This window comes from Phocoena sinus, chromosome 19 (assembly GCF_008692025.1).
Source record: "Phocoena sinus isolate mPhoSin1 chromosome 19, mPhoSin1.pri, whole genome shotgun sequence".
Taxonomy (NCBI): domain Eukaryota; kingdom Metazoa; phylum Chordata; class Mammalia; order Artiodactyla; family Phocoenidae; genus Phocoena; species Phocoena sinus.
Window position 1 is genome coordinate 32,670,283 of NC_045781.1, and position 7,567 is coordinate 32,677,849.

Consider the following 7,567-nt stretch of genomic DNA (forward strand, 5'->3'; position numbering starts at 1 on the left):
ATTTTCATGTACAGAATCAAAACTTGAAGTTGCCAGGGTTTTTACTGTCTCCTGTGAAGCTGATTCCATGTCATGAGACAGAGATGGAGCTAACCCTCTCAAGATGGTTGTTCTCTGAGTGGATGAGCTGGAGGTCAGGGTGATTTTTCTCTAAGCCTTTGGTTAGTGGTACCTGGTTTGAAATTCTGGACCTGCTATTTCAGAAACAATGTAAGCACAGCATATCCATTCTATCTTATTGTATCTTAGGTTTCATCTAAATGAGGCAACAGTTACAGACCCGGACTCTTTAGGATGCTAAAGTGCTATTCACAACTAGTCAGGAAAGGTCACTAAATAAATACTTTGATGTCTGCTAACAAAGGAGATTAGTGAAAGCCTTGACTCTGTGTTCAGCCAGATTGCAGGATGTGGGAGCGTCTTCATTCTCTTTCAATTCCTTTGTTGCTCTGGGTTACTGATACCCTACTAAGCTTTAATTTCTTGAAAAGCCATTTCATCAACCCGTTGACTGTATGCTAAGATTCCGCCCCCCCCTCCCCCACACATTTGGGTCAGCCTGTACCAAAGGAGAAGGTTATCTGGGCTGTTAAACCTTTGACTGCGTGTCTTTTGAAGAGCGCATTTTGCATTTTGTTATGTCAGGATTGTAATTAGATCCGTTAATTAAGTGAAGAATGAACTTTTCCCAAACTCTGTACCTTTTTGAATTTTTGATAAGTTTGCTTAGGTTGCTGCTGACCTTTGCTAAGGGGTATGCCACTGCTCATTAATTGGCAAATTTTAATGAGGAGAGTTGACGAATGTGCTGGCCTTGACAATAAATAAAGCTGGCTTCCACTCCAGGCCTTACCACCTTTGGCTGCTTCAAAGTGTGTGGCGTTTCTTTTTTTTAAATAAATTTATTTATTTATTTATCTTTGGCTGCGTTAGGTCTTCGTTGCTGTGCGCGGGCTTTCTCTAGTTGCGGTGAGCGGGGGCTACTCTTCGTTGCAGTGCGCGGGCTTCTCATTTCAGTGGCTTTTCTTGTTTCAGAGCACAGGCTCTAGGCACACGGGCTTCAGTAGTTGTGGCTCGTGGGCTTCAGTAGTTGTGGCTCGCGGGCTCTAGAGCACAGGCTCAGTAGTTGGGGTGCATGGGCTTAGTTGCTCCACGGCGTGTAGGATCTTCCCTGACCAGGGCTCGAACCCGTATCCCCTGCATTGGCAGGCAGATTCTTAACCACTGCGCCACCAGGGAAGCCCACCTTTCCACTTTCTTAACAGTGTGTTTGGAAGAGAAAAAGTTTTAATTTTGATGAAGTCCAATTTATTGATGTTTTAATAGTTCACACTTTTGTTGTCCTATACAGGGCCCCCAACCTTTTTGGCACCAGGAACCGGTTCTGTAGAAGACAGTTTTTCCACAGACCAGGGGGTGGGGTGGGGTGGGGTGGCGGGGATGGCTCAGGCGGTAATGCGAGCGATGGGGAGAGGCGGATGAAGCTTAACTCGTTTGCCCGCCGCTCACCTCCTGCTGCACGGCCCGGTTCCTAACAGGCTGCGGACCAGTAGTGGTCCACGGCATGGCGGTTGGGGACCCCTGCTATATTAGATATCTTATCCCAACTCAAGGCCATTATGATTTTTTCCTGTTTTCTTTTAGAAGTTTTATGGGTTGGCGTTTAGGTCTATGGTCCATTTCAATTTAGTTTTTTCTATATCCTTACAATAAACTCAGAAAAAAGGAATAAACTATTGATACACGCAACAACATGGATGAATCTCAAAATCATTTATGTTGCATTACATAAGCCAGACCAAAAAAGAGTACATACTACAGGACCTCATTTCTAGAAGATTCTAGAAAGTGCAAACAAATATATAACAGAAAGCAGCTTTCCTCTTTTATCTCAGAGCAGGCCAAGGGGCAACTTTCTTCTGTCTTTTTGCATCCAGGTCTATCCGACACCAGCTGCCTCCAACATGTCGCTCAAGTTCAACCCCAACAAGATCAAAAGTTGTGTGTACTTGAGGGGCCTTAGTCGGGAAATTGATACCACGTCTGCCCTGGCCACCAATATCTGTCCCCTGAGTCTGTCTCCAAAAAAGCTTGGTGGTGGCATCACCAAGGCAACCAGTGACATGAAGGGCCTGAGGATTATAGTGGACCTACCCATTTAAAACAGACAGGCCCAGACTGAGGTGGTACCTTCTACTTCTACCCTGGCCATCAAAGCCCTCAAGGAACCACCTAGAGACGGAAAGAATCAAAAAACATTAAGCACATAGGAAACATCACTGTTGAAGAGATTGTCAACTTTGTCTGACAGATGTGGCATGGATGTTTAGCTAGAAAACTCTCTGGAACCATTCAAGAAATCCTGGGGACTGCCCAGTGTATGGCTGCAGTGTTGATGGTCACCACCGTCATGATGTCATAGATGACATCAACTGGTGCAGTTGAATGCCCAGCTAGTTAGGAACTACTAAGGAAAATATTTCAATAAAGGATCGCTTGGAAACCAGTAAAAAATACTCTCCAAACCACAAAAAACCCCACCCCCCCAAAAAAAATAAGAGCAAACAAACAAAAAACAGATTAGTGGTTGTCTAAGGACAGAGCTGGAGAGTAGATTTCAGACATGTCCAGTAAACTATTGGGCATTATGGAATTGTTTATTATGTTGACTGTGATGATAGTTACATGAGTGTATGCATATTTCAACACTGGTCAAGTTGTACCCCTTAAATACGTGCTGTTTATTGTATCAATCATACCTTAATAATACCTAAAAATTTGTTCATTAATTGAATGGAAAAAACTCTTCCTCTAAGGAGCCTTGTAATTTAGCTGCCCCAAACGACTTCTGAATCAGACTTGGGTATTAATTTTCTTAAATCACATTTAAATTAGAAATAACTTTAAAAAAAAGACCATTAAATTTTATCAGTCTCCTTCTAGTGCGGTCAATTGTCCTTAGATAGGGAAGGAGCACAGTGAACACATTTTTTGGTCTCATTGCAATGTGCTCTTCTTTTTGAAATTGGTGTCTTATCTTTTACATCTGCAATTAGCTGAAGCTGGCAACTTCAAGAATAAGTCCTGCACTCAAACATGTTGGCACTTAACCCTGCACCACCGAGGGCAGCAGCTAAAATCCAGATCTTTCCCTTAGAGCAGACACTTCATTTGGAATTGTCAGAAACACGTGTAGCCTGAGGTCAGGTGCAGTCTACACCTGTTCAAAAAGAGGGCCAATCCCTGAATACTAGGATTTGACCATCCTAAAAGAAACAAGTCCCATTTTCTGCTTCTCAGAATGAGTCTAATATCCAGCTAAAAGGAATGCCGGATTAAAATCTAGCTGGATGACTTCAACCATGCCACCTGAATCTCTTGGGCCTCAGTTATTTCTAGTCTAAAATATTGGTTTATTATTGGGTTAGATAATTTTTAATAGTGTTTCCTATAGTGCACTTCTAGAATTGGTTATTAGAAGCCATTTTGTGGCTCACCCTTAACCTACTGAATGCAGCTGTATTTTTGCTCCAAATGTTAAATATTTAATCAACTCTAGGTGAAACCCAAATGTAATTCATTAAGCAACTTGGTGTTGAGTCAGATGCAACAGACATGAAAAATCCTTTTTCATTAGTGTCCACTGGCTTCATTGGTTCAAGAATTCTGGCTGATGGCATGAATAGCAAAACTGTCCTCTGTTCAAATAAACTGAATGTGTATGAGTAAAAATAAAGTAAAATAAAAGCCAGAAGCCTTTCCAATTGGCTTTTACTAATTGTGATGTATTGATTTTCTATGCTACATTAATGTCTACAAGGCTGTCCTTTGGCTAATCCAAAAGATGAATGAAGTTAATGAAAATTGTTATTTTAAAGTGTGCATAAATGTAAAGGCTGGAGAAAGGCACATGTGCTTATGTGTGTGCGTGTATATGCAGAATGTGGAGAAAAAGACACACGATGCAGTTTTTATGTAGGGGAAGTGGTGGAGACCACCACCAAAGTATCTTTTGTATATGGTCTTATTTTTTTTTGTCCGTTGTCTACAGATCTTGAACAATTTAACCTCTCAAAAAATAAGAATATTAAACAATAATAACTGTATGTTTTAAGTAATAAGGATTTGGCTTTCCTATATTTCTATTAGTCAGAATTAGAAAAAAAAAACTCAACAGTTTAGATGTGAATTAAGCATATTTCACACCAAGGTTACGAAGCTAAAATCAGCAAAAGGAAGGAAAGAGGGAGGGAATCAAGTATTGTCAAAGTATGTTCTAGGTACCAGGTGCATCACTGGTGATTTGTATCCATAATCAATTTCTAGTAGTTTGGAGGACAGTGTTGCCCTTATATTGACATCCTAAAATTCAGCAGCCATGGGCTTAGTTAAGTAGGAGGAAGTCAGCATAGAATGTGACTGTCTTGGATGGTGACGGTAGCATTAGTTTCCAGCCTCGAGTCCTCAGAGAAGGGCACATTTCTTTGTCTTTTACTGCCTTACTTCCAGGAGGATAGGCTCTCCTGTTTAATTTCCTAGAGCAGGGGGCAAATTCCAACCCCTGGTTCAAATCTGGCCTGTTGCCTGTTTTTGTATGGATTGTGAGCTAAGAATGTATTTTACATTTTAAAATAGTTGACAAAAAATCAAAAGAATAATATTTCATTACATGTGATAATTATATTAAATTAGAATTTCAATGTACATAAAGTTTTATCGAAAAACAGCCACGCTCACTCGTTTACATATTTAGGGCAGCTTTTTTTTTCCCTGTACGCGGGCCTCTCACTGTTGTGGCCTCTCCTGTTGTGGAGCACAGCCTCCGGATGCACAGGCTCAGTGGCCATGGCTCACGGGCCCAGCCGCTCCGCGGCCTGTGGTATCTTCTGGGACCAGGGCACGACTCTCAACCACTGCGCCACCAGGAAAGCCCTAGGGCAGCTTTTGAGCTACAATGTCAGGAGTTAAGTGGTTGCGATGAGACAGTATAGCCCACAAAGCCTACAGTATTCACTCTCTGGCCCTTTACAGAAAGTGTTTGCAGACCTTTGTCCTAGATCGTAGCAGAGATTTCACTGAAGGTTGGTAACAGGAAAAGAGAAGTCCAACATGCAGTGATTTACAGCTGTGCTCCATCCCTAGGTCTTTCCCTCAGATTGGCTTTCTGCTTTTTTCTGGAACTGTGTCAATGTGACCAAACATCCGGTGAACTGAACTGGGTCCTGAGACTGAAGGAAAGAGATATAATTTCCCCTCTTTCATGGGGTTCTCCCAAGTCCTTTTTTTATTGCCTCCAAAGGATCTCTTTCCAGGATGGCTGACAGCTAAAATATCATTTCACTTTAAGAAAACTCTACTCTCACCTATGGGGGTGTGACCTGGACCTGGGATCCTTCCAAGACAATTACACAATAAACTCATATCAGTATAGTCCCCAAATTCTGGCATATTCAACCTTGTGACCAAGATTAGACTAAGTGCAATTTGGCATCACATAGTTTTTCAGTCCTTCTAAATAAAGAGATCAGTAATTTGGGATATAGCCACACTCAGAGTTGAATTTTTTTTTTATAAATTTATTTATTTTATTTATTTATTTTTGGCTGTGTTGGGTCTTCCTTGGTGCTCACAGGCTTTCTCTAGTTGCAGTGAGTGGGGACTACTCTTCGTTGTGGTGCGCGGACTTCTCATTGTGGTGGCTTCTCGTTGCAAAGTATGGGCTGTAGGCGCGCAGGCTTCAGTGGTGGTGGCATGAGGGCTCTAGAGCACGGGCTCAGTAGTTGTGGCTCACGGGCTCTAGAGCACAGGCTCAGTAGTTGTGGTGCACAGGCTTAGTTGCTCCGCAGCATGTGGGATCTTCCCAGATGAGGGCTCGAACCCGTGTCCCTTGCATTGGCAGGTGGATTCTTAACCGTTGCGCCACCAGGGAAGCCCCTCAGGGTTGAATTTAACCAGTATGTTCATCTGAGAAATGGGTATAATATCATTCACTTCACTGAGTTTATCATAATTACACTGTGGCATTAAGTAACTTGTGCAGTGTCACATAGGACACAAATGACAGAGCTGGATGTGAACCTTATTCTTTCAACTCCAAATTTTCTCTCTTCCTAATTCTATCTTTTTTTAAAATTTTATTACTTAAAAAAATATTTATTTACTTTTGGCTGCGTGGGGTCTTCGTTGCTGCACGAGGGCTTTCTCTAGTCACAGCGAGCAGGGGCTACTATTCGTTGCGGTGCACAGGCCTCTCATTGCAGTGGCTTCTCTTGTTGCGGAGCGTGGGCTCTAGGTGCACGGGTTTCAGTAGCTGTGGCATGCAGGCTTCAGTAGTTGTGGCTTGTGGACTCTAGAGCTCAGGCTCAGTAGTTGTGGCACACAGGCCCAGCTGCTCCATGGCATGTGGCATCTTCCTGGCCCAGGGCTCGAACTGGTGTCCCCTGCACTGATAGGTGGATTCTTAACCACTGAGCCACCAGGGAAACCCCCTAATTCTATCTTAAAAGCCAAAAAAAAAAAATTGTTTTTTTTTTTTTAAGTAAAGCTGGGACTTTCTTGATAAGTAAATGTTTGATTTCTATTGGGCTTTTGGAAAATTTGCTGAGTTTATAGATTTCCATATCATGGCACAATAATTGGGGACCTAGGAGGGTGCTTACAAGCTCACACTCTGGAATCATAGAGAACTGGGTTTGAATCACCATTTTACCACTTACCAAATGAGGAATGTTTCTTAAGCATGTTTCTTGAGATCTCTGAGGGCCTCATCTATAAAATGAGAATGATAATGGTACTGACAGGAACATTGTGTTAGTAAATGAGATAAAAATGTACAACATGTAACTTAAAAAGTGCTCTGTAACTCTAAGGTATTATTTTCTCTCAGTTGGATAAAAATGGAATTCCCACATAGCAATAGCTCACTTTTTCCACTGTGAAAGGCCCATGTCTCAAATATTATTTCAGATTTAATTTTTTTGAAAGCTCAGATATGCACTATTGAACTCCCCTTGAATTTTGCTGCCTGTTTCCCAAAGCCTTCAAATGCATTTGATGGCTGCATTGGGGAAGGGACACTCGTGGGATGTCATCATGACAACCATTGGTGCTTTTTGACAAGGTATTGAGAGTTGATGATGATCAGGGAAAAGGTGGCTTCAAAATGCTCTTCATAATCCATTAGGCACGGATCATTAGCATGGCTCAGAAGTACAATGGAACATTTGTAGGAGTCTGTATTATCAGCAGCCCACAATGAGCCCATTCTTGACACCACAGACTTTTAACATCTCAGTTCTAAGAACTGCAGTGATGGTTGACACTTTTCATTTCAAAGAACAGACTGAACGTGCTGCTCTCTATAAAGACATTATCAAATGTACTTTTAGAGTTTTAAAATATTTCCATGTGGAACAGTTATGTTAAAAAGCACTGTGTGCATTTATGTGCTGCACGTGAGAATATTAAAAAGTGAGATACATTTTGTTCATTTCATAATGGGTGTATTTTCCCAAAGTTCTGCCCTAATTTCTTTTTTTTTTTAAATATTTATTTATTTATTTGGTTG

General features: G+C 41.6%; 1 pseudogene; it reads left to right on the plus strand.

Moving 5' to 3' along the window:
• The first annotated feature begins 1,895 nt into the window (after window positions 1-1,895).
• Window positions 1,896-2,461, plus strand: LOC116744494 (annotated as a pseudogene).
• Window positions 2,462-7,567: the final 5,106 nt, after the last annotated feature.